A 13,878-nucleotide genomic window follows, 5' to 3' on the forward strand; every position below is an offset into this window, starting at 1 on the left:
ACCACCGAAGCCTTCAGAGACCTCCAGCCAGCTCCTCCCCCGTGCTCTCTTAGCTCCCCCATAAGTGTCGGTCTGAATTTCCACACTGTGTTGCCATTTTGATTCAACAAAGTGGAAAATCCCTACTTTGTGAGCTTTATAAGGACAGGGGCAAAGTCACGTTAATTTCTTTACTGCCTCCCTCACCAGAAGAGTATCTGCACATCGTATTCAGATTGCACCTGTGAGCCTCTGCTTCTAGAACAGAAAGCCTCGCCATCAACGTCCTCCCCACGGTCACTCCTTATGGCCAGAAAGTCAGTCCCTGAGCTTAAGTGGCTGAGTTCCAGACACATTTTTCCCACAACAACAACAAAAATATGACAAATAGAAACTGTTTGGTCCTCGAACAAGAAGAACAGCTTACCAGGCTGAGAAAAATGTGGGTGTTAGCATTCACTCCAAGTGGCCAGCAAAATTTGCCACGGCTTTCTCCCATCTGATCTCTCGGGCCTTCCAACCCTATCCTCCCGTGAACTGACCACGAGGCAAGAACCACATTCTGCTCTTTTCCACTCGGCTTCCACATCAAAATGGTCTTGGGCTTGACCGAGCCAAGAGCCTCCTAGTTTCACTCTTTTCTCTATAAAGACAGTATATGGTGCAAATGAACAAGAAGACTTGACCAAATGCTGGTCAAAGATCAAAGCAAGGTTGAGTCATGTCACTGGCATCTTGAGAAAAAAAGACTATGACTATAGCATGGTCCTTGTAATCCCATTTTTAGGTCACACAGAGGGAAGTTTGGGGCTGGAGAAAAAAACAAGGAGGAACACGATGATGGGGAAAGAAGTAACGGGGAGCGGCTGGTGGGGGGGGACCCTCCTTTTATCCTGTAGAGTCAGGCCAAGCATGTGTTATCGTTGTGCCTAGCTCTCTAAACCAAAAAAAGTAAAATCAAACAAACAAAGAATTCTCCAGCCAGAACCAGGCAGACTCTCCCGCCTTGATTCACACATGGTCTCCTCGCTTCCCACTCCTGCCACAGACGGTGGCAAAGCTCTGACACCCGCAGCGCCCTCAGGCACCGAAACTCCCCACCCCCCCCACCCCCCACCAGTCCCTCTGCAGGGGGCGCTGGCCGTCCCACTCTCAGTGGCCTGGGGGCAGTCTCTGCCCCACCCCCCTCCCGGCCCCCCATCAAAATGGCACATGGCAAGACATGTGCTCAGGACGTGTGTGATTTGGGGCAGATAGTTGTTGCAGTTCCCATATGCTTAAGGTACATAACTGGGCCACGGAGAAAAAGGAATTTAAGCATTTGAGAAAACAGCAGGAGAGCAAATTGGCCTTTCCCTCTGAGAGCTATTATTAGCGAGGCCCAGCCCAATTCAACCAGAAAGCCAATATCAAGCCCATCGTTCTTCCCCTGAAAGGAGGCCCCACACATCCCACCCCTTTTCTAATGGTCCTGCCCTGACGCATCCCGGCCAGACACACGTGTCATCTCCGCTGCCGACCAGTGGCTGACAGAGATCAGGGGAAGCACCCCTTCTCCTATAGCCACTTGACAACTTGACGGTCCAAACTCTAATTGCACGTAAGACCCAGAACTTGCAGAACGTGGCAGTACATTTGATCTGTACTCGTGGAATTTGGCAACCTGCTAGAACCTCCCTTTGTGTACCTGCTGAAGTCGCAGCTGCTGCCTAAACGTTGTAAATAAATGCTAAACAAATGCCAAATAAAGAAACTAACTTCCCAGGAAGCGGAAAGGACAGAAGATCACAGTTTTTGTTCCCAGAAACATGCTGTGACCTGCCTCCGAACTGCAGCCTGGCAGCCTGGTGGGTGTCTCTGTTCTCCTGTGTCTGGAATGTTCTTTTAGCTCCTAGAAACACAGACAGAGAGAGAGATGGAGAGAGAGAGAATGGAGGGGAGAGGAGGAGGAAGGAAGATCTGAGGAAGGGAGGAACAGAGAAAGAGCAGGAAGAGTGGAGGGGCAAAAGCCTCTCCTATTATTTGTACCCAATTAATGAGTCGACAATGTTGGCTAAGAAGACAAAGCACAGCCTGAATCTTTCTTATAGCGCACATTTCTATGGAAATTAGAGATTTTAGAGTCAGTTCTTCTCAATGGACTTCATCTCCAATCGTGCCATGAAAGTTAATGAGAAAAGAGGTTTCATTTCACTTGACCCCCAACTTTTCGGGCACGGATCCACGGCACACAAGAAGACATTGCTGGGGGGGCCTTTTTATGACTCCTGGTCCTTTGGCCTCCGGGGGCATGTTTCTCCTCCCTGCTGAAGGATGCGGAGTTAATCACTCCACACACGCTGGCATGCTGCAGTCTGCGTTCTCTTGGGCACAGAGAATGAACAACTGAATCAACCAACCAAAGATGGAGAAGCCCAGCATTTCTCATCACGGATGAAAATAGACATTATAAGTGGGCTGTCAGGCAGCCACCTCTATTTCCCTGCCTATCTCAAAGGATACATCCATCCCAGATGCAAGACAGGGAACCAGAACGAGGGGCAGGTATGATGCATGAACTAGACATGACTTACAGCTCCTCTCTGCCTTTCAGAGTCTGGCTTCTGGTGACTCGGGCCAAGTAATCTGGGTAACAACGATGATACTCACAGCTACCCTCCACTGAATTCTTAAACACCAGCCTCTGCTCTGTAGACCTGCATGTGTCTTGTCTTCTCCCAATAAACCAGGAGTTCCATAAAGGGCAAAGATCTTGTCGCTGTTGTTGTTTTCTCCTTTTTTTCTGTTGCTCTCTTTGTCTTTCTTTTGGCTTTCCATTGTCCCCACCACATAATAATAACTAACACCTAAGAGAGCGCTAACTAGGTGCCAGGTAACTTTCTAAAGGTGGTAAATACAGAAACTCATCAAATCCCCGCAACAACCCTCTGAGGTAGATACGCTTGTATTCCCATTTTTAACAGATGTTCAGAGAACTTCAATAACTTGTCTAAAGAAGTGGGAAACCTGGAATTCAAACACAGATATTCCGCTTCCAGAATCTAGGCTTTTAACCTCCGTGCTATTGCAGGATATTTATTGTACCAATAAACATGTTTTGGATGAATGAAGGCTCTCATATAAGCAATATACGCATTACAACAACCTTCAGGACAAAAATATGACTATGCTTATCTACAAATTAGGCAGCTAAGATTCCGAGTGGTTAAGTAACTGGCCCAGGGTCACACAGCTATTGGTGCAGAATGAGGACTCAGCTCAGATCTTTCTGACACTGAGGCCCATGATCTTGAAACAACAGAAGTATTTTAAACCACATGAGCCAACTATCTCCCTATTCAGGTTTCCCTTCAGTGGCTCTCTTTCCCCCATTTTATCAATAACAGTATCCATTTCTGCAAACAAAAAATGTTGTTTGCGATCAAGCAACTATATCTCTCTATGGGTCTGCACGGGGTTTTTTGTCTGCTTGCTTGTTTTCCCCCAATAAGTTGTGTAATAAAAGAAAGGCTGATATTGCAGGTGACGAGTGAGAGGTGGGTCAGGCAGCTCGTTGATTTCAAGAGAGGCTGTCCATCAGAATTTGTCACCAATGGGGACCTTATCTGTGCAGTTAATTCTGTAAGGACTCTCCCCAGGAAGGGCTCTGGGCCTTGCTTGGTCTTGGGGAGACTTGATGTCAATACCACGGAACCGAGGGGTGCGGGTGAACCAAGGGCCTCGACCCTCTCTGTCATCTGGGCCCAGGTCTGGAGGCAGGGCCGTCTTCCTCGGCCGCAGAAAACCTTTACCTTTGTCCAGCACTGGCTCCGACCACTCGCTTCTAAATGACTGTTCTTCCATCTGATTATTTTTCTTCCATACACACCTGTCATCCAACTTTTCATTTTTTAAAAAGTTTTAAAAATTTATTACTCCTGAAGCAAGAACCTGAGAATGAGCAGGCGATTAACGGAATCATTTGACTGACCTTCAGGAGACCCAACGGGTGGGTGATTGATGAAACGGCTACAGGTTTTAGCAGGAGGTCAGCTCCAATAATACGCCTGTTACTTCCCATGGTCCTTACAAACCAACTCAGTGGATGGCCTTCACTTCTCCTTTGCAACAATGTTAAGGTGAAGGCATTTGACTGACTCGGCCACATGCCACCCTCCTGTGAGGCTTGTTATGCGGTGACAAAGACATGGGGCTGTTGGTCCTGCATCCAAAACAATCATGATGTAACCTCAGTTGGGACTGCTCTCAACCACTGACATCCCTGCTAGTTGCCTTCCCACCTTATCCAATCGAGGGGTCCAGCAAGAGGCTACCTGGGTGGCAGTTCTAGCAGCATCATCTAACTAGCCCTACCGCCCAGCACCACTTCCCCTTTCTTGAGTTTAAAACTGTATCTAGGAGTTCCCTTCGTGGCACAGCTGAAATGAATCCGATCAGGAACCACAAGGTTGTGGGTTCGACCCCTGGCCTCGCTCAGTGGGTTAAGGATCCGGCATTGCCATGAGCTGTGGTGTAAGTTGCAGACGTGGCTCGGATCTGGCATTGCTGTGGCTGTGGCATAGGCCGGCAGCTGTAGCTCCAATTCAACCCCTAGCCTGGGAGTCTCCACATGCCACAGGTGTAGCCCTAAAAAGCAAAAAAATAAAATAAAATAAAACAAAACTACATCTAGTCACTTGTGCTGATGGAGGATAATGTGAGAAAAGGCATATATATATGTAGGACTGGGTCACGTTGCTGTACAGTAGAAATTAACAGAATACTGTAAATCAACATATAATGGAAAAAATAAAAATCATAAATAAATAAATAAATAAAATGGGGTTATAAGGCCTACCTGCCCACGTTCACATATTTAAAACACTGAGGTGCTCCTTCTAGCAGGTGATATTTGAACTTGAAAGAGGAAACAAAACAAGGGGAAAGACTTCATGGACATCTTTTTCTGGCAACCTCTAAGGGTTATTTAGGAAGAGATACATCTTGAACCTCATCAACATTTAAGAACACATTTCAGATTCACTCTGGAAGGGAACTCAATAAATATGAAATAACAACAAGAGGAGCCACGAGGCCACTGCATCCCTTTGCCCGCATCATCGCCGCAAGTCCTCAAAGGCTTCCTAGGAAATCAGGGCCGTGGTGTGGTTGGGAGCAGAGGCTCTCCACCCGTACTGCCCAGGATGAAATCCTGGTTCTTCCACTGTGTGACCTTGGGCAAGTCACTTAGCCTTGTACGCACAGAAAGAAGATGCTACTCAGCTCTCAAGACTGCTGTGAGGATTAAATAAGCCAAGGTACTTAAAGGGTTAGAACAGGTCTGGGTACATGGGGCACCCTCAGGGAAGCACTGTAAAGTGTTACTATCATTAATCCTGTTTGGAGATGAGGAAACTGAGGCTTGAGGAGATCAATTAAATGGCGTGCTTCAGTTCAGGACTACTGAGTTGCAGCGTGGGGATTCAGACTAGGTAGGCATGGAATATTACTCAGCCATTAAAAAGGAAGAAAGACTGGCATTTGCAGCAACATGGATGCACCTAGACATGATCATGCTACATGAAGTTAGCATGACAGTGAGACACCAACATCGAATGCTATCATTGACATGTGGAATCTAAAAAAAGGACACAATGAACTTCTTTGCAAAACAGTTACTGACTCACAGACTCTGAAAAACTTATGGTTTATAAAGGAGACAAGTTGGGGGGGGGATGCACTGAGGGTTTGGGATGGAAATGCTATAAAATTTGGTTGTGATGATTGTCGTACACCTATAAATGTAATAAAATTCATTAATTAAAAAAAAAAAAAAACTAGGCAGGCAGACACCAAAGCCCAAGTTCTTATCCCCTCCATTAGTTTCTTCACGAGGACAGTTTGGGGTTTTGGGTTTGGTTTTGTTTTTTTTTTTAAGGCCACACCTGTGGCATATGAAGTTCCCAGGCTAGGGGTCAAATCACAGCCACCGCAATGCCAGATCCAAGCCTCATCTGCCGCCGACACCACAGCTTACAGCAATGCTGGATCCTTAACCCACTGAGTGAGGCCAGGGATCAAATCCCCATCCTCACAGACACTATGTGTGTGGTGTCCTTAACCTGCGGAGCCACAGTAGGAACTCCACGGGGACAGTTTTTAGCTGTGAGTTTCTGGGCCCCCAGTCTTCATTATTAGCCTTGTGATAGCCATTGAAGATGGACATTTTAAAGGGAAAAGACCGCAAGGCCATGACCAGAATGGAGGGAGGTGCTTCCTGGAGCCTGAGTCAGGAGGGCAGGGCTTTCTCAAAGAGCTACTGCCTTGGGGACAGCTCGGCTCATCTTTTCCAACCCTTTCCAAAGAATGAAGGAAGCTTCCGGGTCTGTCCCTGCCCTGTAGTAGGCTGCATCGGAATAGTTTTCACCCCTCAGAAAGGAAAGAGGAAAGTAATCAATCATCCACTGAGGTAGAGAGGGCACAATCCATCAGCCTCATAGGCAGCCCTTCTAGGAACAGGGAACTTGGCACCTGTAAGGTCAGTCTTGGGCAGAGGAGGAGCATCTGGTGCCTAAACAGGGTGGTTTCGATATCACAGAAGGACTCAGCTTCCCAAAGAAAGGTTTACCCACTGAGGTCCTGCTATTCAGAATTATGCTTTCACATTTAGCCTGCGTCCACTCAGTCGTCCGCTTTCAAAGTGCAAATATGCCTGTGATGGCTAAGAAATTAAATTCCAAGCCCCAGCGGTGTCTCCGTTCCTTAGATCCATTTCCAGAGAGTAAAATACACAAGCACATGGATGTTCTCAGGGAGGCGTAAGGAATTAATGGGGGACAGGGGCTCTGAAAAAGAGGCGGGGGGGGGGGAAGACAAGAACCGACACCAAGGTTCTACCCAGCAGAGGCAACCTGATTTGACTTTTCATAAAAGAGAAGGAAACACAGGGCTTCCGACACGGGGTGCTCTCCTATACTACAGATGACAGCGTCAAGCCTCAGAGAGGTTAAGTGACTCAGCCAAGCTCACACACATAACAAGGGGCAGCGTTGAGATTTGAACACATTTATCTCCAAATCCCATGATCCCACCCCACCCCCTCTGCCTCGCTATATGAAACTACCTGCTCTTGCAACTCAACTACGACTGTGGGTCTCTATTTCTCAGCCGGTATTTGGGCTCACCCGCTCCTTTGCAGGTCATGGTGTTTATAAACTTCCCTCCTCATACGTATTCGGCATCACCGTCCCAAGGCCATCATGAGGATAAAATACGGGATTTTGTTCCTCTCCATAATTTCTCCTCCAGAAGGCTATGGTCATAGTTGGAAGCAGCAGCAGGAGTTGCAGGGAAGCTTAGGGAAAAGCAAACCTATTAAACCACAGTCCACCCCTCTTCAAGAACTCTGCCCAAACTTTCAGAGGAAGCGGTGATTCCTGTTACAGCAGCAGCAGTCCCCTGGGACTCAGCCAGCAGCCAAGAGCAAAATACCTGAGCCAACCATGCCTTCTCTCCCTCCTTACCAACTTTCTGCATGCCAGCGTATCTGTCTGCCACAGAAAGGGAAGAGGTATGGCACATGTACCTGTCCAAGCAGTCAGTGCCCAGAGATACAAACAGAATCCTGGACCCACGGCCTCCACAGGCGAGTTCCCCCAAGCTACAGGCTTCTACTCACAAAGTGGAAGACGTGGAATTGTCTCTTCTTCAGCCTTGCTCTTCTTTTTTTGCTGATAGAGACCACTTCCTATCATAGACGCCAAAATGCCCAATATTTACTTTCCCAGACTACCTTACAAGTAGGATATCAGTATATGTCTTAATTATGTCCACAGGGATCTGGGAGGAAAGTCGTGAGAGTGGCTCCTAAGAAAAGTTAGTTTTCCTTCCCAATAAAAAGAGATGCCCAAGAAGCGGCTCTTCTTCTTGCCTTGGGAATCGAGTCTATGATGCCTAGGGCAGCTGTCTTAGGATTAAAAGGGAAGGGCCAAAGGCCAGCTAAGGCGGAGAAGATAGCTGAGTGAAGGCACAGAGAAAATCTGGACCTGGATGATACTGTTAAAATTCTGATCCTATTCCAGAACCCTCTCGCCTCCAGACTTCTTGCGTATTGGTTATATATTGCTGTGTAACAAATAGCCCTAAAGTTTAGCAACTTAAAATAACAAACATTATCTCACAACTTCAGTGGATCAGGAAGCCAAGAGCGGCACAGGTGAGTGATTCTGGTTTGGAGTCTTCCAAAGAGCTACAGTCAAGGTACCTGGTCAGGGCTGCAGCTATCTCAAGGTACCACTGGGGGAGGATCTGCTTCCAAACTCATTCAAAAGGCAGTAGGCAGGCCTCAGAAGATCCACTTCCAAGGCCACTCACACAGACCACACCATAGGAACTCCTTACAACATGGCAGCCAACTTCTCCCAGAGGAAGCAAGGAAAGAGAAAGTAAGGGAACATACCCACTATGGAAGCCACAGTCTTTTTTATAACCTAGTATGAGGCATGGCATCCTATCACTCTCTGCTGTATTCTATTCTTTTAATGCAGAGGTTCTCATACTTGGCACCACTGATATTTGGGGCTGGACAATTCTTTGCTGGGGAGGGTGTCCTTTGCTTTACAGGATTTTAGTGGTATCCCTGGACTCTACTAGAAGCCAGTTATTACCATCACACTCAGCCCCCCAATTATAACAAAAATAAAAAATCATCAGACACTGTCACATGTCCCATGGAAAACAATTACCCTCGGATGAGAACCACAGATTCATAATGAGTCACAAAATCAAGAGGCGAGGATTACACAGGACGTGAAGGACCAGCAGCAGGGATCACTTGCGGGAAGCCATTTTGGAGCCTACATACCACATCTTACTTTATAAGAAAATCAACTTCTTGAATGTGTTAAGTCCCTTACTGTTGACTCTTTGGTTATGTGAAACCAACAGCTCCCTAACTGATACAAAGGGATTAGCCACTTAACTTTCTCTATTAACAACATGATTGCTTCTCCCAACTTTCAAGAGTTCTAACCAAAAAATCAAGCAAAGCAGCATGCTTACCAACGAAGTGACGCAATGCTCGTGTCCTAGGAAAGAACCACTATTCCCCTTTCAGACCAATAAAATGCCCAACACCGCACACGCATGCACGTGCACACACAGGTTTCTAAAAGAAAGACATCAAGTGTCCCTATCTTGTGTATTTTCCCTACATGAAGAAGACCTGAAAGTCAAAATACAAAGGAGAACAATTTCTTTAAAATGCCATGACTTAAAAAAAAAAGACTATATCATGCCAAATGGGATTTTTTTAAAGCATTTATTAAATGCCACACACTTAAAAAAAAGACTGCCCCTGATCTGCCTACGTATAGAGCTGAAATAAAGAAGGACCCACCATTCAGAAGATATAGGCGTTGACTATATAGCAAAGGAGAATGACAGCCAGCTGATCCTGCAGGAACTTCTCTCATATTTGTGTCTGTTTGTACCATCCCCTCCAGCTTTCAGGGGTGTCTTTCAAGTTAAATACTCTTTAGGGACCTAGTACCTCCTGGATCCTTCCTCAACCCATTCCAGTCCGCTGGCTAACCTTCCTGTGATACTCTCTAAACCTCAATTACCGGATCCTATTCACTTTAACAACAACCCTGGTTTGCATCCTATACATCCTTGGGGAGCTGTCCACCCTTTACAGTCTCCCAGGGGCAAAGAGCTCCCTTCTCCCTTACCATGATCCTGGCTGGGTTTCTCAACCCCAGGCTGTGAACGAATGGTCCTAAGGAAAGACCATATGGTAATTTTTACTCAAAAACGAAGGGTCTTTTTATCAGCCTAGCCCATCCCTTTCCAGAGCTCCTCAGGAGATTGGAAAGTCTGTAACAGACATCGGAAACCAATTATCGACTGAGGGGGCAGTAGTCCCAGAAATAACTATGGAGTTCAAGATGAAAGGCTCCAAATGAAACCTATTTCCAACACAAATATCTCTTAGAATGGTAGAAATAAACCTTGGGGGGAAATAACATTATTGTAAAATGTGTTTTATGACACTGTAATGATTAATGGCATTTCACACTAATAGAGTTGACAGGAAGAGGATGTGAAAGACTAACAAAAGTGCAAATACAAATTTCCTTTTAATATCACCAGTGTTTGGCTACAAGAACAAGACATGCACCAACAGGATAAGGGGAACGGTTATTTTAAAAATGCAAAATAAATAAATAAACAGCAGTAAGACATCAACAGCACCACCAGCTGAATAGTAAGTCCCGTTTGACGAATTCCCCAGAAAAATACTGAAAATCTGGAAGATTATCCTTCCTCTTTTTAATCACCCATCCTTTTCTGCTGACCAAGACTGGTACCAGGTAACACAGAATCTTACTGTTTGAAGAAACAGTTGTCCGAATCAAGAGTCCCTCCTGACTGTTACATTGCTCCATTTCAGCAAATCCATGCCTTACATCTCCTTTCTCATCCTTGCCTGCACTCAAGAGCTGAGCCGTCTTGTTCAAGGCTGGCCCCTCCACCACTGCTCCCATTTCCTCCAGCCACCTGGGGCCCTTCCTTTTCTCGACCTCACCTACATCTCATCCTCCCTTCTGGACCTTCTGTAACTTCTATACACAGAAAGAAACTTCCTGTGCTTGCATTGGGTAACTGTTTTTTTTTTTATTATTATTTCACTTCTTTTTCTCCCTAACTCCTGGGCTGAGTGATCCATGCCCATTTTCTCATGAGACATCCCTCACCCTGGGGCAGCATTTAAGATGCGTCATGTATGTGTACCTGCTCCTTGGGGAGACTGACCACTGGGAAGTCATCAGTAGTTAGCTTTCCAGCCAAATCCCCGAGGTCTGTTCCCATTTCTTGTTCTGCCTGATTTCCCAGGGCACTTGACATTGAGCACTGCTACGTGTTGCTTCAGATTTCTGTCCCACTTCTCTGACCCCTTCTCCACTCCTTCCTTACTTCTCCTTTCTCCCTCCCAGTTTCACCAGTCAACAGCCTGCCGAGCTCATTCTTACGTCTTCTGTTTCACCTCCTGAATTAGCTTCCCTAAGCCTCTAATTCCTTATCCATAAAATAGAGATTACAGTAGAGTCCATCTTACCGAGTTGATTTGAGAACAAAATAACATAATTAAACCAAGTAAAATGCTGAGCCTGGTGTCATCTCAAAGTCAAGGTGAGCTATGATCACGATTTCCTTGAGTGCCCATTCTGTTCTCACAAAGGAATGGAAGCTCCAGGAGGGCAAAGACTTTGTTTTGCTCAATCCCGTAGCTCTAGCTCCTAGAATCAAGCCTGCACAAAGGAGACACTCAAGAACTATGTATTGAACTAAGAAAATGAAAGAGCATTTCAAGTAATAACTCAATGTTGGTTCTTCCCCAACACAACCCCTTATTTCTGACTCTATTTGATTCTGATTTTGAGACACATTTGATAGGACATTAGCGTCACAATCTGTCTAAAAGTTAACTCAATGTCTCTTTCCCATCTGACTCCTCTTTGCAAAGTCCTCAATCTTTACTAAAATGAAACACATCTTCTTCACTACATCCTACAGACAAATTTTGGTTCATGCATTACTCTCTCCTCCCCTCAACCGCACCCCCCATGACTCATGTACCCTATTCATCCTTCTTCTCTGCAGTCATTTTACTCTGGGCCTTCACCCTCCTTTCTGCCTCTCAAATCATCACTGTGGCCACCCACGTGGTTTGCCTACCTCCAATCTCCCGAAAACACTCCACTTACTGGCCAGACAAATCCCATGGAAATGAGGGCTCAGAATCACTCTTCGAAGACGTTTGTCTCCTTTGCTTTTTCTAACAAGTCCAAACCCCTGAGCCTGAATAAACTACCTACTTAAAATTCTCCCTCTCTCAATATCTCTTAACGATACGGTAAATTCTTCCCACCGTCTCCCCATCTTGGTTTTATAGTGGACAAGAGGTCCTGGGCAACCATCCTATGCCAACATGTGTATGATGTAAATGGTAAAGGGCGTGCCTTAAACTTGAACTAGGATGACTTGACACAGTGAACAATGGCTGTGGCTGCTACTGAGCTCCTGCTCTCTACCAGGCATGATGCAGAGCCCCCCACACAGCCTGCAGTATTGCACTGAATCCTCACAGAGCCCCGGGAAGTAGGGAGTTTTATCCCCCTAGTACAAGAATCCCTAGACTCAGAGAGCTAAACAACTTGTTTCCAAACACACAGCTCCTGAAGCAGCAGAACTGGCTTCTATCCCAAGACCAGCTGATCCTAAGGCCACACACTTGAACAGCCTGCACGTTTAAGCTGAACTCAGGGTCCAGGTGCCTGGGGTGGAGCCCAGCGGACATGAAGGATAAATAAATTAATTAAAAGGGAAAAGGAGCAGGAAGCAAGCAATAAGTCCGAGAGAAACATCTGGCCTGAAATCAGTGAAGAGTGGAAGGGTTGGAAAGAGAATTCATTGGAGAACGTGAGAAATGAAGACATAAGTGAATCTGAGGAGACAACGGCTGGACCAGCTGGAGGAAGCTAACCAGGGCTCCTGCAGACGCAGAACACAAAGGGTTATCACTCTGGATGTCGGGCGGCAGCAGCCAACACAGAAGACTGCTGGAAGGGCCTGGTTCCCTCGAGGACAGAAAGAAGTGGATGAAGAAGGAGAGCGAGAGAAGGCAGGGACCTGGACCTAAAGGAGGACTCGGGGCTGAGATGACTAGACAGACGCATCCCCACACAGGCTTCTCTGAGACTTACCTCCCACAAGGGGATGCGCCTGAGGACTCAGCCTCGATTCTCATCCCTGCACAGAGATGAATCCCAGGAGCACACATATAAATCTCCACGTACAAAACAGCCACTCAGAAAAGACGCCCTGCGCTGAGAGAGGGAACCGCTCTGAGTTGCTTCGAGTGCCCTGATTATGTCCATTCTGGTCGCTTGCGAGAAAGGAGAGGCTACCAGGACAGAAGAGGTCAGGACTGCTGTCCACTAGTCTGAGGAAAATGTCAATTACAAATAAGCAGGTGGCCAAGACCTGATGTTCCGGCTTCTCGACAGGCCCTTTCGCAGAGAAGCTTCAGAAATGTCACCAAGTCATGGCTGCCCTGCTTCCTCACCAAGGAGTGCCCACCCCACCCCCGGCCCGAAGCCCGGGCTCCTTCTAAACCCTTGCTACCACTTCAACGCCCAACCTTTCTTCAAGGCCTCACTCAGGGATTAGAGGTTTGTTTCCTCCATGCTTTCTAGAATGATCTTATTTCCCAGGTACCTTCCCCTTGCTCTGAATTCCAGGATAAGGAATCACCCAAAATTGTTTTCTGATGCTTACAGGTACAAATGCCTTCTCTTTTGAACTTAAACCCAGGTCTCTGAGTATTGAAATCATATTTTCTCTATATCTTCCCTACTGTATTTTCTTAGGGGAGGGTGGACCAAAGCTGGAACTATTTTTTTTTTGGTCTTTTTGCCTTTTCTGGGGCTGCTTCCCATGGCATATGGAGGTTCCCAGGCTAGGGGTCCAATTGGAGCTGTAGCCACCGGCCTACGCCAGAGCCACTGCAACGCGGGATCCGAGCCGCGTCTGCAACCTACACCACAGCTCACAGCAATGCCGGATCGTTAACCCACTGAACAAGGGCAGGGATCGAACCCGCAACCTCATGGTTCCTAGTCGGATTACGTTAACCACTGCGCCACGATGGGAACTCTAAGGAACTACTTTTATGGTATGAATGAGGATATAGAAAAATATACAAATGTACAAAACTTTGAGAATGGAACTTGCAGAGTTCCCATCATGGCTCAGCAGAAACAAATCTGATGAGCTTCCAGGAGGATGCAGGTTCAATCCATGGCCTTGCTCAGTGGGTTAAGGATCTGACATTGCCCGTAAGCTGTGGTGTAGGTC

General features: G+C 46.6%; 1 protein-coding gene across 2 annotated transcripts in view; it reads right to left on the reverse strand.

The window, feature by feature from the left end:
* Positions 1-13,878, reverse strand: part of PPARGC1A (PPARG coactivator 1 alpha) — a 686,110-nt gene that overhangs the window by 505,801 nt on the left and 166,431 nt on the right. The gene's annotated exons all lie outside the window — the stretch shown is intronic.

The sequence above is a fragment of the Sus scrofa genome, chromosome 8 (assembly GCF_000003025.6).
Source record: "Sus scrofa isolate TJ Tabasco breed Duroc chromosome 8, Sscrofa11.1, whole genome shotgun sequence".
Lineage (NCBI taxonomy): Eukaryota > Metazoa > Chordata > Mammalia > Artiodactyla > Suidae > Sus > Sus scrofa.